Source organism: Ochotona curzoniae, unplaced genomic scaffold (genome assembly GCF_017591425.1).
Source record: "Ochotona curzoniae isolate NIBS_2020 unplaced genomic scaffold, NIBS_Ocur_1.0 scaffold_2476, whole genome shotgun sequence".
Taxonomy (NCBI): Eukaryota; Metazoa; Chordata; class Mammalia; order Lagomorpha; family Ochotonidae; genus Ochotona; species Ochotona curzoniae.
The window spans coordinates 5,900,085-5,916,570 of record NW_024467095.1 but is presented as its reverse complement, the minus strand read 5'-3'; positions in this window follow the sequence as shown (position 1 = coordinate 5,916,570).

Below are 16,486 nucleotides of genomic sequence, written 5' to 3'. Positions count from 1 at the left end.
TCGTTTTTTGCACTGCTTTATATTCCCGTTTTCTTCCAATTTTTTTGGAACAGGGATTCAGCGTTTAATACTGGAATGCAGAAATTTATGTTGCATAGTGCAGCATTTCATTTTCTTTAATGTGATGAGTGATCAATTTTAAAGAGCTTGCCATTCTTCTCTAACATAATATCTAATGTAAGGAAAGTGTAATACCTTGACGTTGTTGGGAGAAATGTTTTTGGCTTTTTTTTTTAAAAAAGTAGACCTATTTGTCAGCTTGTTCTCACCATTCTAAATTTACCTTTGCTGATACACTTAATTTTTTTAAGAATTAATTTACTTGTTATTCAAAAGGCAGATTTACAGAGAGAAGAAGAGACAGAAAGATTTTTCCATCTGCTGGTTCACTCTCTAAATGGCCACAATGGGCAAAGCCTGGAGCCAGGAGACCCTTCAGGTCTCCCACACGGGTACAGGGTCCCAAGGTTCGACCCATTCTTGACTGCTTTCCTAGGTTACACACAGGGAGCTGGATGGGAATTAAAACAGCCAGGACGTGATCCACTTGCAGGTAGAGGCTTAGCTAGCTGAGCTATTGTGCTAGCCCCCGATGCATGTTCTTAACTTGGTCCCAGAGGGAACTCCCCCCAGTGCCATTTCTCCTTTAAGACTTACTGTAAACTCAAAATAAACCGTGAACATTGAGGCTATTCTCCCTTGGGTAATTTGACCTTAGGATAATTTGAAAGAATACTATATATTTATTTACTCATGTGTTTATTTTTTCATATTATTGATATAATTTCATTCTATTTTATTTGAAGTGGAGAGAGAGGATTTTCCATATGCTGAGTGATTGGCAAATGCACATGACTGCCGAAGCTGAGCCAGGCCAAATTAGGGGTCTGGAATTCAATCTGAATATTTTACTGTGGTGGCAAGGCAACCAAATCCTGAGACATTACCTGATGTGCAGCAGCTTGAAGCTGAACTGGAAGATCTGGGATTCATCCTCAGAGACCCTAATAGGGAATATCCACCTCAAGCAGCAACATAAACCATAGTGCACAAATCACCCTCAGCTTTAATAGAACTCGTATGCCTCATGGGAGGACACAAAATAATATTTGCATTAACTCACAGGATGGCAGAAGAAAGTAGAGGTTTGATGCTTATCTCTGTACATTTCTTATAATTATTCTGTGCTACTGAAATTCATCTGAGCCTATTAGGTCATGACCTCTGAACTTGGACTTGCATAGGTCCCGTAGACAATATGTCTTTCCCTTTGTCTGGAATACCAAGTTACATGTTGGTTCACCTTTCCATCACAGGCTTACCCGCGGGGTATCTGAGGAATAGCCTCCAAAGCTGTGAGGATAGGAATCCTGAAGGACTAGACATGGATTTTAAGAGTCATTGGAAAATCTCTACTTTAGTCTTATCTAATTATATATTTATAAATATGTATATATATGTGTGTATGTGTGCATGCATAATAAGATTTATTGCTCAATGTGAACTGAGAAGTTAGAACTAATTATCTGTTTCTATATCATCAAAACCGGGCTTGACTCAAAATCTTCTGTATTTCTCAATAATTGTGGCTGGATTTTTGGCAGCTTCTTTTGAGACCCACATCATGTTAAACTCAGTTTCTTCTATACAAGGATTCTGTCTAGTAAATACTGACTCGCTTTGGTAGTTTTCAAGGTTTTGTCTAAACTGAAAGAAGAGCTGAGGGAATTGTTCTTACTGACCAGCCTGTGTACTGTTGTCCACTCGACTCCTCTGATTGTTTACTAACAGTACAAGACTCCCCAGTTAACAGTGATGCCTTTCACTGAAGTCTGTATTTCCCATGACTTTTCCAAGAGGAAGTATCCACTATTATTGGTTTACCTGTTTTATCTTGTTTATGAACAGCACATTTAATGACATTTTAGTTCTTAAAAAATTTGAAAAATGTATGAGAGAGAAAAAGAGAGCGATCAATAACTTCCCATTCACTGTCCCTCTCTCCTGGTGATGACAATGGCCAGGACTTGGCCAGAGCTGAAGCTGGGAGATTCAGTGCAGGTAGGAGCCATTGCCTGCTGCCTCCACGATTCTTGCAAGCAAAAAGCTTGAATCTGAAGCTGAAGTTGGCCTCTGAGTACAGAAACTGATGTGGAATATGGCAGTCTTAACTATTATCTTAACCAGTAGGTTAAGATCCCAGGTTTTTAAAAAAAGATATGTTTAATTTTATCGGAAAAGCAAATTTACAGAGAGAGGGAGAGACAAAACAATTTTCTATCTGCTGGTTCACCCTCAAAGTAGATGCAATGGCCATACCTGGGCAGATCTGAAGCCAGGAGATTCTGGGTCTCCTACAAGGGTGGTCTCTCCTAGTCCCTGGAGTCAGCCGTCTCCCAGGGCTCTGGGCATCCACCACTGCTCTCCCAGGCCACATGCAGCGAGCTGGATGAGAAGCCAGGATGTAAACAGCACCCATATGGGATCCCAGACCTTGAAGGGGGAAGATTAGGCAAGCGAACTACTGCACCTGACCCAAATTCTCACTGTTTTATTTTTTTTGTTGTATTATTTTATGACACATTTCTGTAGACTCTGGGATTTCCCTTACCCTCTCCACCTATCTCCCCTTCCTCCTCTGATTTCTCCTCTATTATTACAGTAGTATAGTTCTTCTGATTATTTCCCCACTGTGACAAGAAATACCTTCCAATTCTGAGATTCTTTCTTCTGTCTTATTCACTCTATTTTTGAGGCTTTCCACTGAATTTTTAATTTGCTCCACTGTGCCCTTCATTTCTAATAATTCTGATTGATTTTTTCACTGCTGCTATTTCCTCCGTGACGTACTCCTTAAGTTCCTGTATATGCTTGTCCTCCATCATGGTTGAATTAATTTACATTCCCACAAACAGGGCACCTCACATCCCTAGCATCATTTATTGTTTATTTTTAGTTTTTAGATGATAGTCATTCTAACTGGAAGGAGATGAAATTTCATTATTTTTTATCTGCATTTCTCTGATGGCTAGAGATTTTGAGCGTTGTTTTTTTTTTTTATGAGTCTGTTGCCTGTTTGTATTTCATCCTTTGAAAATTGCCTGTTCATCTGTTCTGACAGTAGTGCCTAGTGGCAGCCTTTAAATTCTGTGCAGTCAATTACATCAATCTAAGAGATAATACCGACAATGTCATGAATCATTGAGGTGAAATAGATTTCTTGCCTATTCTAAAAATGAAGTAAAGCTATATGTAGCATTAGTCTAACTACTTAAGTAAAAACATGTGTAATAATATAATCTTGGAAAATGTCCACTTTACTGTTAATTAAATTTCTGACAAGTATCGCAAAAGAAAGATAACAACAATATCTTGTGCCTGAACTTTAATAGAAGAGTTTCTGTAAATTCTAAGTGCTCCCCTGTTTCAGTCAACCTTCTTTTCTTTAGTTTTAGAAGGAATAACATTTGGCTTCTTACCTATTACTGATTTAAGAGAAACTTCTACCAGATGTTCAAGTTGTTACATTTCTTCAAAAATTTTTAATAACTATGTCTCAGGTCTGCTTGTTACTTTTCTGCCATGTGATTTTTGTTCCACCGTGCTTTCAAACTTCACTTCTATGACAAATAAAGTGCTGTCACAGTGTTCCCAAGATGCTGCCAACACGACTTTGTAGTAAATAACATTATAATGTCAATGCATGAGGAAGGAGGTGACATGATGTCAAGGATGCACTCAGGGTGGTTGTATCATAAATTCTATGAAAATGCATATTTATGGAGACCTTCTTAGGATGTCAAAGCAGTAATGCAGATGCCGTATTACTGAGAGAAAAGAAATCAAGTCAAGAAGCTTCGTTAAAGATGACGTAAATTCTGACTAAAGACAATTTCAAGTTGTGACAGTTGAAATGCATAGAGATGAAAAGCTGCTGTGCTAGGTCGTGTAGCAACTGTGACAACTGCCTTCCCACCATGCGTGCTGTCCAAGTTGGACGTGCCGGGCCCTAGGAGACCCAAGGGTGTGGATCACTATCTTTTTGGTCCTTGAACTACTGAGCGTGATCAATAATTTTTACTTCTGTGAAGTTAGTGAGGCATGTATGCTACTGTTTGAAGAGATCTTCAAAAGAAAACGGCAGAAGACAGTCAAAATATTATTCACTTAGTATTTCTCTAGCCAGTATAAGAAAAATGTTTTCCTTCATTTTATTATGTTACTACTGAATATAAAATCACTACTTTATTCCTATTCTGGTCAGCAGCCCTTTGGGGTTCCTTACTATGAAATGAACTGCAAATCCTAGAAAGCCATCATATCAACAGATATCAACACTGTGCTGATTTTATCCAACCTCTGCAGCCATTGAAAACTATTTAGTAACTGCAGAATTGTTGCATTCAAGTTTTAAATTCATTTTTAAAAACTTAACACTAATTTTTTTTAAAAAGTTATCTGTTATGTTTTTAGCAATCATTTTAATTTTTCTTAATTTCTGAGCCTACAAGTTATTTTCTGGTATAATTTACCTTCTCTTTGAACGATTTTTTTTTTAGCAATTTTTTTAGAAAAGGCCTGCTGTGTATGAATTTTTAGGGAAACATTCAGAAGAACTGTGACTTTGAATAATTAACAAAAAAATCTAAATACTAAGTACATGAAAAATTAATATATGCTGTGCATATTATAGCTCAAATGTCTGATAAAAACTGTAAAAACCTTTTTTACATTTATCTGTCCTCTCTTTAATCAACTTACATTGCAAACTATTAGCACTAACGATCAAGAGGAAAAAAAACAAAGAATTATGAGCACAAATCTAATACTCCTTTGGCTTAGTTTCTGTAGCAGTTACCACATATTTTCACAACTAGTTTTTTTGGTGTTGCATTAATGTCACCTGTATTGGAATAAATGCTTGGGCAGGTTAAAGTCCATATTACAGTGTTGGGTAGTTTTCCTGCTTATTTGCCTATTTTTATTTGGTATATGCTGTTCTGGTTTTCTCATTTCTGGATCAAAGTTTATAGTAAAACTGTGCATACACAGTGATAAAAATTGAAAATGAATTATGTGCTTTTCATCTTAATTCTTAGGTAGTCAAGCAGTTCGACTGCGTTTAGAAATCAGTAATTATTGTGTGGCAGTTTGCCCACTTAAAACCTCTTCATTAGTAATGAAGTGAGTATAATCACATACACATAGTTAAAATCAGGCCTCGTGATGACAGAATCTTTTAGAGCGTGGTGATACTGACATTTGGTTAGGGTTAAGTGGTGAGCTCCTACTGGGAGCATCATGTGGAAGTTGCCCAGGCATTTTCTAGAACAGGTTCACTCCAACATATCGTTTTCATGTTACCTCCAAGTGTAGTTCTCCCCATCAAATTTAATTATAGTGCTTTTTACCTAGAATAAATGCATGGATTTTAATATGCAGTTCAATATTTTTTTTCAAATGTATTAAAATGTGTGATGCCCACAATCAAAATTTTGTTATCAAAAATTTTCTGCTATCACTCAAAACCTGCCTTCCCATTGCACACCTTTTTGGACCACATTCCTTCAGCCACAAACCGAAGTAGCCATAGGTATGCTTTTGCTCACAATTTATTGGTTTGATCTATTCTAGAATTTCATACCGATGGACTCGTATTGTGTCTTTACATTTTTGAGATTCATCCATATTATTGTGTGGATTAGTATTCCATTCATTTTGTTAATTTGGTAGGATTTGTTTAGCTTAAGTATGTGGTAACTTTTCATATAAAGGATATCACGTGCCATTGAGCCATTTGTTGTTTTAGTTGGCCTGATTCTTGTTAGGCATATCTTGAATAAAGTTGATATGGATATATATTCACCTGTCTTTACATGCACATACACTGCTTTTTCTCTAGAATGAATATGTGGATAATATAAGGATTGAGTAATTTCAAAAAAGAGTGCATGGTTTTTACTAATATACACTCCTAGGAAAGTATGAAGTTATGTGTGTGCATATGTTATGGTTATGTATATCAGAAGTTATATATATATATATATATAGACATATGTATATATAGATGTATATAAATGCTTATTTTAATTCCTCCCACAGAATTGTTTTTCTCCAAATATCAGTTTTGTTTGGTATATCATGATTTGAGGGATTTTTGTGAAGCAGAAATGTATTTTATATTTATTTTTTGTTCTCTGCAGTTCTAAATTACTTTTCTGTAGTATCCTCTTGCTAGACTCTGTAACTACTATCCTTTTTTAGACATGTGAAGAATTATTTCTAGGCATTAGATTACAATAGAGAGATAGAAATATGATATTTCCCCAAATAGGTCCTTTGTGACCTGCAAAATCCAGTACTATCACCGAATTTATAGCAACTTTGTGGAGAGGAATCAATAACTTTAACTTGATTCTAATAACAAACATTTTGCTTTGATGAAGAAAATAACCACTCATCGTAGGTTCCAAAATAAGTAACAGTAGATAAGCTATTTACTTGAAGTATATAAAGGAGTCGTACTAAACATTACAGTCAGAACCAAATACCTTAAACCTGAACGCTGGCCCAAGGCGCCTCCCGAGAAGCGTCACGAATCCGACTAGTGTGGATTTTTATAGCTCATCTTCACAGCATTTTCTAACAGATGAAACAATGTGATTGGCACTCACTGCAGTTATGGACTCTGAGGCAGGAGGCTGCATGCTTCGGGCCGTGGCAGGTGAGCTCAAGGCCGAGCAGACCTGCAGCTGGCTCAGCTCCTTCCCAGTCCCGCAGCCTGAGACCTCTTTGGTGAGACTGGGTTGTTCTTAGTCCTTAGGATTTAACATGTAAGAAGCCTCTTCGATCTCATATATTATAATTACAAAAGTGGTTTCTTTAGTCCCATATTTACTCTTAAGCAACATGTTAATCCCATATTTACATTCCAGATTATAGCCTAAGATGTGATTCCTCACAGTTTTGGCAAATTGTCTCCTAGCAGGTATTGAAATAAAAACAAGGGTCCAGTGCTATGGCCTAGTGGTTAAATCCTCACCTTGCATGTAATGAGATCCTATATGGTCACTGGTTCAAGTCCAGGCTTCTGCACTTCCCATCTAGCTCCTTGCTTGTGGGTCTGGGAAAGCAGTAGAGGATGGCCCAAAGCACTGGGACCCTGCACCTGCGTGGGAGACCCAAGAAGCTCCTGGGTTCTGATTGAGCTCAGCTCTGGCCATTGCGGTCACTTAGGAAGTGAACCAATAATAAATAAATCTTTAAAAAAAGAAATAATGCCAATTCTCTAGGGGAAAAACTAATATATTCATACATTTTTATGTATGAACACAAATTGCCACAATACTTGGCAATTTGTGTTATTTTTTATTAATATAACTTTGTAAGACATAATATGAGCTATCATCAATATGGTTCATTAAGATATGAAATCTATGCAGATTTTGAATTTGCCATTAAGGGAAAATTTCTCTCCTTGCTCTGTGTATGTATAAATATTTGTATGTGTTATATTTAAAGCCGAAATGTGCACAGAAGATTTGCTTCCTTACTGTAATAATAATAATGTCCTCCTTAAGACAAAACTCATTTAGGTTTCTAGCAGTTTTTTTTTTTCTTTTATTTAGTTAGTGAAAGGCAGAGTTGGGATGGTGGGGGAGAGAGATCTTACATTTATCCTGTTGGTTCACTCCTGAAATTGCTGCAATGACCGTGTTGGACCAAGCTGAAACCAGGAGACTGTAGCTTCTTCTTGACATCCCGTTTCTTGACTTCTGATTGGTGGGGATGGGGTGCGGGGACACAGGCACTCCCCCAAGTGCAGCAGCAGGGAGTGGGCTCAGAAGTGGAGCTGCCTGAACTGGAGCCTGCACACAATGGGGTGTCAGCATTGGAGGCAAAGGCTTAGCTGTTACATCGCAAGGCTGGCCATAGAGGCAGCTGCTGCTTCTCCTTTCTTCCTTGTTTTATCTTCTTTATCCTCCCTTGCTATTCAAGGCTTATTTAATTTATGTTGGTTAATATGAAGAGAACAGAGTTTACGAGTTCTGTAGAATTCCAAGAACAATCACACTCCCATTGCACACCCCACACCCCAAAAATCGAAAAAGAGTTAGTAACCCATTGGATACTTAAATGTTCACATCATGTTTTAGATAGATGTTTGTCAGTCATTGCTTAATTTACTCCTTAGGTCAAACGCAGTAATCAGGGTATGGCATACCTTTTAAGCCAGAATATATTAATACCTTTTGATAGAGTATGAATTTTTGTAGAATAAAAGGGAAAAATTAACAACAATAGGTTAAGGATATGGTGATTTGTGGTTTAACTAACTCATAGTAAGGTTAAATAACTGATTAAAATTTATATTGATTACACTAATGTAACTTTGCCCCTTAAAATCATGTGCCAAGGTAATACAACTCACTGCTCTGAAATATTTATGGCTTCCTTTATCTGTCTGTCTGCTTTTGAAGGAATAATCTAATAGCAATTATCTTCCATTTTTGCTATTACCATTTTATCTGGTTGAATTATCTGTTTACCTTCTGATTTTAATATGTGTGATGATATAAACTTTCATTAATTGTATCACATTTTTAATACTTTTCATGAATATGATATTAAAATATTTTTGAGAAGTAAAAATGAATCAATTTTAGAGATGAGTATTATCAAAATGATTGCAACCAGAGATTATGCTCTCACATTGTCATTATTGATAGCATAATAGGAGGTCTATGGAATTATCTCTGCCCTAAACAAGATCTTGACAACCTCATTGGTGTATTGAGAATTAATGCCTGTTGGTGATGAGGAATGCATTTTCAAGGAAGGGGGCATGATCGCCGTTTACCATGTCTGATGAGGAAAGGGATATTCCCACTATGTTAGATTCATCAATTGGCTTGTCACATGCAAGTGTTGTGACTGTAAATGTAACTGGGATACCTGACTTATTCGCGTTCAGGAGCAGTTCTACTTAGTGCCATGCCTTTTTTGGAAGGTATTTTACATCCATGAAATCACATTTAGGCTCATTCATAAGGATATGTCCCTGACTTTCTATCTCTTGTTGGTCACAGATAACCCTGACATTCAAAGTGGGCAAAGAGAATAACAGATATCAAAAGCTCAGTGATGAATTATACCAAGTAAATCTATTTTTTAAAAATTTTTACCTCATAACAATATATGTTGTATACAAGCCATTTCAAAGCATGCCTTTACACTGATTTCTGCAAACATCAAGTGCATTTAACATCCTTGTCTCTATTAGTAGTCTACTCCACTAATCAGATGACACCTTATGATCTCATTTCTGTGCATTGGAAATAACTTGACTGCACTTGTAGCATGCTAATGTCCTTTAGAAAGAAATACTGGATTTCAATTAAAATAATATTGCACAATATGAAGTATAATAGGAAAATGGTAAGCGCCTCATGTCACTGAGAGATGGATAAGTAAAACTGAAGCGTCAACATTATTCTGATTTAAAATTTATAGCATGCATTTTGAGACATTTACTAAACACCTTTGATGAATATAGCATTGTATTTCAAATAAAAAAAGGAGAAAATTCCCAACTTCATTTAGTTTTATAAAATTTTCAAAGAATTTTAAAAGCATACATACACATGACTACTATGGAGTATGTAGTGGTGAGGGGGCTGTCCTTATGCCCACGACACTGGGGGTTTCAAAGGCAAACCCAGTGGGTTCTCCACTGTGAATGAATGCAGTTCATCGCCTCCCAGTGATTCCATAATGAACGTAAGGAAAACAGACAGATTTAAGAAAAGTTTAAAGTTGCTTCCAATAATCATTTTTATAGTTTCTCAACACAGAGATACATATATGTAAAATAATGTTAAATGTATTTTTATATTTCATAATTGATAGTTTATATTGACAAAGTAGGTAATTTCATTGCATATTTATTTTCATTTTATTTTATATTTACTTATTTTCAGTTTCAGTTATACATAGTTATCAATAAATATGAATGTGATTTTTTCATAAGTGCATTATAATTTTTATAACATCCCTATATAATCAGAGTAACAATACTGAGTACATAATATTCTGCCAAAAAAGAAACAATAGTAAAATACCATTTTGCAATTTGTGCAGCAGAATTTTCATCTGCATATTGTTTGATATAGCTTTTGGTAATAATCAAAGACCAGAAAGTCAATAGAAAATTGCTAGAAAGGAAAATAAAATATATTTATGAATAATGACTCCATTGAAAGTAATTCTCAAGAAACTGGTTTGAATATTAACAATAGGGATTGAATAGCTGAAAAATGATATTTCTAATGGTAAAATCACATTTTGCTTATAGCTACACACACATAGATGTCATGTAGAAATGACAATTTAAGAATGATATAGATGCAGTGAAAGTATTTCCCAGTTGATTTTCACGTTTTTAACCCCTTTACAGTTTTTAAATCATATCTATAATTGCCATATGATTTTAAAAGTGATGATATTTTAGATGTTCATTTAAGCTTCCTATAAAGTTTAAGTAGACATAATTTTAGTGTCTAATAACTTTTATACTTCCACAACTTTTCAAACATGTAAATTTGTGTTTTGTGTCACTTTTTACTCAGAAGCTTTGTATTGAAAATGAAAAATAATCATGGCCAAAAAAAAAAAACAAAACAAAACAAAAAAGGATGAGATGCCCCTATAAAGAAATTCCTGAATTACAAGAAGCAAGAAGTCAACTTTATGGTCTTTGGTGTTTAATATTATGTATCTTTTCTTAAACTTTTGTTTTTAAGAATTTTTCCCAAGAAAAATGTTTTGCTTAAAGACAACAAGAGGGAGATCTCCCATTCACTAATTCTCTTGTCAAAAGATGGCAGCAGCCTGGATCGTTGGGGCTGAAGGCAGGGGCGTGGAACTCCATCCGTGTCTCCATCGAAGAACTGCCTATCCAGGTATATTGGTAGGAAGCTGGTTTTGAAGCAGGTGAACTGGGCTAGAATAGCCACTCCAATATGAGATGCCACCCTTCAGGTCACAGCTTAAGCCCTCGTACTTTAGGTGGTGTGTGTGACCTCACTCAGCATAGTGAACAGTAGTACTGGTGGAATTGATTTATGTGAATGTAACCTTTTAAAGGATTTAGAAGTAGTAATGTTAGAAAGGGGAAATATTTAATCCTGTCTTTTCATTTACAAATTATTACATAGAGAAGCAGATGTTTTTCCTTATCTTCTACCACTTTACCTTTCTCTTTTCTCACTTTATTGTTTTGAGTAATGATGTACTTAGTAGAGTTCATATTCAGTCTCACACACACACCTCCTCATCCAGATAATTATTTTCCAGGAGATGGCACTATAGCACTTTGCTTTATAGTCCAGCTGGCAAATCTGTAAGCCAAAGGTTATTATAGCAGTGCACACGTGCTGGGTGAACTGCACTCTGTCTGCCCCATATGCAACCGTCTACTGTTTGTCTTGCACAACAAGATCATTAGTTATTTCTCTAGCTGTGTATTAGAAGTACGAAGTGTTCTACCTCCATTTTAAAATAAAATTTTAATGAATGACCTGTTTCATTCTGTAATTAAATGGAAGAAACAATCTCGCATTATAGAGCAGGAAAAAGGTATTTATATATCAAAATGCTGGCAATTGCAGTGTTCAATAAATAAGCTACAATGCTAGTGAGATCAAATTCAATATGATTTATATTTGTGACAAAATTGAGAGTTCATTCTATTCTATAATTTGATAGATTGAGCAAGCAGGTGCATATTTCCATATGAAGAATTTTTTATCTTCATACCAATAAGGTATGTAATGAACCCTTTCAATGACTTAGTACATAAAACTTTATTTTTTGCTTTATTAGCTTTTATATTTCCTCTTATTACATTCTTCTGTGTTTTCATCATATCTAGGCATCTTGAAGGAAAGGGAACCTTATTTTAATATAGCTTAGAGAGATTCATTAATCGTGAATTCTATGACAGTCCTCAAAGAAGGGAAAAAGTCAAGAAGAGGTCAGAAATATGATGATGTATGGACTTCTATTCACTGACCCATTTTTGGGTGGTACTCGAGATGAGCAGTGAAGGGCTGATGCTGATTTTTAAGAATTTATTTGTGCTGGCTTTGTAGCATAGAGGATAAAGACCCCATCTGGAGTGCTGGCATAACCCTGCCAGCACAGCTCCAGTGCCAACTGCTTCACTTCACATCAAGTCCCTGTTGGAGTGGCATATAGCTCACGTACGTAGGCCCTCGTTCCCTCAGAGGAACCAGAAGAAGCTCCCAACTCCTGGCTTTGACTTGGCCCAGCTCCATCTGTTGCAGCCATTTGGAGACTGAGCCAGCAAATGGAACCTCCCCATGTGCCTCTAACGCTGCTGTTTCAATAAATAATTTTTAAAATATCTAAAAAGAAAAATGTCTTTAGGATAGTCAATAGGGTCATCAGGAAGAATAATAATTGAAATATACTTCAAAAATCTCTGTAGAGCATATTTAAATCTCCAGAAAGTAAGACTTTACCAGAGTTTAATTCTGATACTTACTCTCTAACTCTCTGGACAGGAAGTAGAAATCATCGTTAGTTTAAGATCAGGAGTGCACGACTTAAAGAATGGAAGAGGATGCTGGAGTAAAAGCAAGGCATTACCTGTTATCAAAGTAAACAGGTTTAAACACATGTGGTAGCTACCCAAATATATCATTTATTATTACTTAAGTTTTCAAAATGCTTGTGAGAGGCAAAGAGAGCAAGAACAACAAAAAGTTCCTATCTGCTGATTTACTTGCCAGCTGCTTACAATCAAGGGACTGGACTGGGCTTACACTGGACCAAGGAGCAAGGGAGATAATCCAGATATCCCATATGAGTGATAATACAAACACTTGAGCCTTCCCCGCTGCCTTTGTCTGGACTTCTGTTGGCAAGTTTCATGAAGAACCTTGTAAGATACTTGTAAAACCTCCATGATTAGCCCCGTCATCAAAGAGAAAGGAAACTCCAGGAAACTTCCTTTACCTTCTTTCAAATGCATATTGACTTTATCAGTATGGACAGGCTGACTGTCACTTATGCTCCTGTAAAATGATGATCTAATAGTGTTCAGAAGTCTTAGGTTAGGCATGTTTCCTGGGAGAACTTTGCAATCCCTAGCTCTATAAAAAGTCAAACTACTTAAGACCGGGCATATAACCTGGGAATAAATAAAAGCTTGTGTCCCTAGAAGCATCTCCTATATGGTCTTGGTTACATAGCAAATTTCTCAATTACAGTCTGGATTCGTATTTGAGGAACTAACTAACAACCTGTGGCTATCAGGCTAATTCTCAGCCTTTGACTGTGGCATCCCAAATGGGTGATAGTTAATGAACTGGCTTCTCCACTTGTGACCTGCTAATAGCCTTGGTCAAGCAGTGGAAGATGACCCAAGACGTTGATCCCTGTACCCCCACGGGAGGCCCAAAGAAGCTCTGTCTCCCAGCTTTGGACTGTAGCAGAGTCAACCAGGGGATAGATCTGTCTTTCCTCTTCTCTAGTTCTTTCAAGTAAATCATATGGGGAAATCAGTGGGGTAGGGGGGATCTGGAATGGAGGAGATGGGAAATCCTGGAGCTCCAGGATGGATGGGGACTCAACCCTGCTTGTTCTCCTTTGTGCAATGGAAAGGCTCTCAATGTTGCCCTTCACTCCTCTTCTCCCAAACTTACTGCTGTCAGCCACGCAAATCTGAAGACACCACTCTCCTTAGGCATGGAATCTTTCCTTTATTCCTCTTCTGGAGGTTTCTACTCTGCAAATTCCATTAAGTTTTAGATTGATCAAATCTTTAGATTATTCCCTGCATCGTTCTAAATTATTCAGCTCAGAGATCTAATACTCTACTCTGCAATCAAAGCACTGCCTCTAGAAATAAATGGGGGAAAATTACAGAACTTACTTTATTTTTTTCTACAATCTTCCAGATTACAGTATTGCCTACATTCCTACAGTTAAATAGAGGATATATAATTATATGTAAATATAATTATATTAGGTATAGAGGTACCATATATATGTATTTCATAAATAGAGGTACCATATATATTTAGAGAGAGAGAGAGAATGTTTTTGTAAATAAAACAGAAGCATTTCACAACTTCATATGCTAGGAATTGCCTTCAGATCTAAGGTGGAATTTTGTTATGTGCTTGATCATTTCCAACTGAATTTGAGGACACTCATGTTAGGATCAAACCTTGAGAATGAATGCATTAGATCTATGCATTTTTGTATCATAAATTTATGCTTGCTAATATAAAAATAATTTTGTTAATAGGTTTTCTGTCACATGTAAGACTGCAGTGAATAATAAAATAATCAAGAGGTATTTCACTAATGTTGTATGAGAAATGACATAATCCAAAGCTTCAGAAATGTCAATTATCATTCTGTTAAAATAATTTATAAGTGAAAATTTCACAGTCCCAGAGGCATAGGCAGTGATGTATAAAGACAAATCAAAATATTTCTTTCCTAAAATCTTTTGCGTCTGTTCTAAAGAGAACAGGAAGCATGTGCTTTTTACCATTTCGCTGCTGCTTCCCTGCCTGCTGACATTCATGGGTTTTTTTTTTCAGTGTTTCTGTTGTTTTTAAAAAAGTAACTTTGTATCATAAAATGTTTTAATTTTAGCTTTTTTTTTTTTACACGATGTATACTATATTAGTAGGCATTGAACCAAACATTTCATTCTATATTTGAGATGATAATTGAACAAATTCATTTTCCTCTGGGGGTATTTTTCATAACTAGAATTTAATAAAAGCTGTGGTTCAAACTTAATTACATGAAAATAATTTGAAATGAAATCTATAACGTGATGCCAAAAGCTTGCTATAGAAGACTTTCATTAAAGAATGCTATTCCCTCCCCGTTCCTATGAGATGAATTTCAAACTTTCATCTCTGTTCTACTAAATTCCCCTTTTCTGAAACTGTCCTACTGCACTTTCAACCGTCTGTTAATCTGATTTACAATTCAATCACCATTCATTTCTGCAGAATTCTGGGTATATTTTTGCTTTCTTCCTACACATGAAATGTTAACTTTTCAGCAGCTTCATTGAAATGTAGCCTATTGGTCATGAAGGATTGTCTCCATTCTGAATGTTATAGGAAACATGCTTTGCCCAAGACATTTCTCTTTTTCATTGTCCCAACTCTAGATAGAGAATATTGTATATAAGCTGTACTTAAGAGTGCAGACTTGAGGGTGAAATTAAATACATCAATGCCTTTACTGAAGATTATAAATATATATGCTTTTGAGATTTGCTTTCTTTTAGAGAGTTTTCACTATTATGCTATTCTGTTACAGACCATTGAATGCTATTTCAAATCCATTCTGGAAGTATCTATTTTAAAAGGCCTTGTGAGAAACATGTTTCCACTTATTTCTGTCTTAGTGTTATGAAACATCCATACAAATAGTGTAAATTCCAAAGAACAATTAAAACACTGGAAATATAATAATTCTGATTGATATTTAAATCCTTAAACTGATAGAAACCTTTTTTCTTTCAAACTGATAATATCCATCTCAAAGGAGGTATGTTTTAGTCTTTTTCTATGTTGACATATGGGAAAGGTGAAATAACTTAGTCTTCAAAAAATTTTAATGAGAAAAATTATATCCTGACATTATAAATTATATACGGTGCTACTATACACTGATTTTGGTTGAACCATTAGTATGCCCTTTATGCAAAGGTGAACGTTGCAGTACAATGATTTGTCTTTTATATTAGATATGTCAAAATATGTTGCAAGCCAAAGTTAATAATTATTAAGCACACATAATCCAGTTAAAGAGATAGTGTTTTTATTTAATTTAAAAGTTTGTAGTAGAAACATAAGTATTTAGTTTTCAAAATCAACATATATGATTTGGACATCTTTATTCATGGTTTGAAACATCGACATTTCCCTCAAGCACTTAACACTGGCTTTGCGTGTGTTTTCAAACCGCATTACAAATTCAACTGAATGTATTTCAGATTTTTTATTCAATAGCATTTGAAAATGTTATCATTGCAAATGTAATGCTATTTAACTTGTAATTAGGGATACATCTCTGTATCACACCAGTGTGCTGTCCTGTGGAGACTCTACAAGTTGCTTGGCAACACTGAGGTTCCGTGATGCACTGTTCTGAACTAGACAAAGCAATTATTATCACATCAGACAGCTCTCGGCACTCTTGATTGTCTTTAACACAGTTTGTTGGAAAGTTTTGCTAGTAAAAATTACATCTCCTTTCCATTTTCTGCATATGTAACATAGATTTAGAGACGTTAACAGAGTGAGCATATGCTGTTTACTTGGATATATTTATTGCTATTGTATCACTAACAATAGCTACTGAGGTTGGACTGAGATGAGAAATAAAGCATGGATTGATATTTGAGCTCAATGCATCTGAGCAA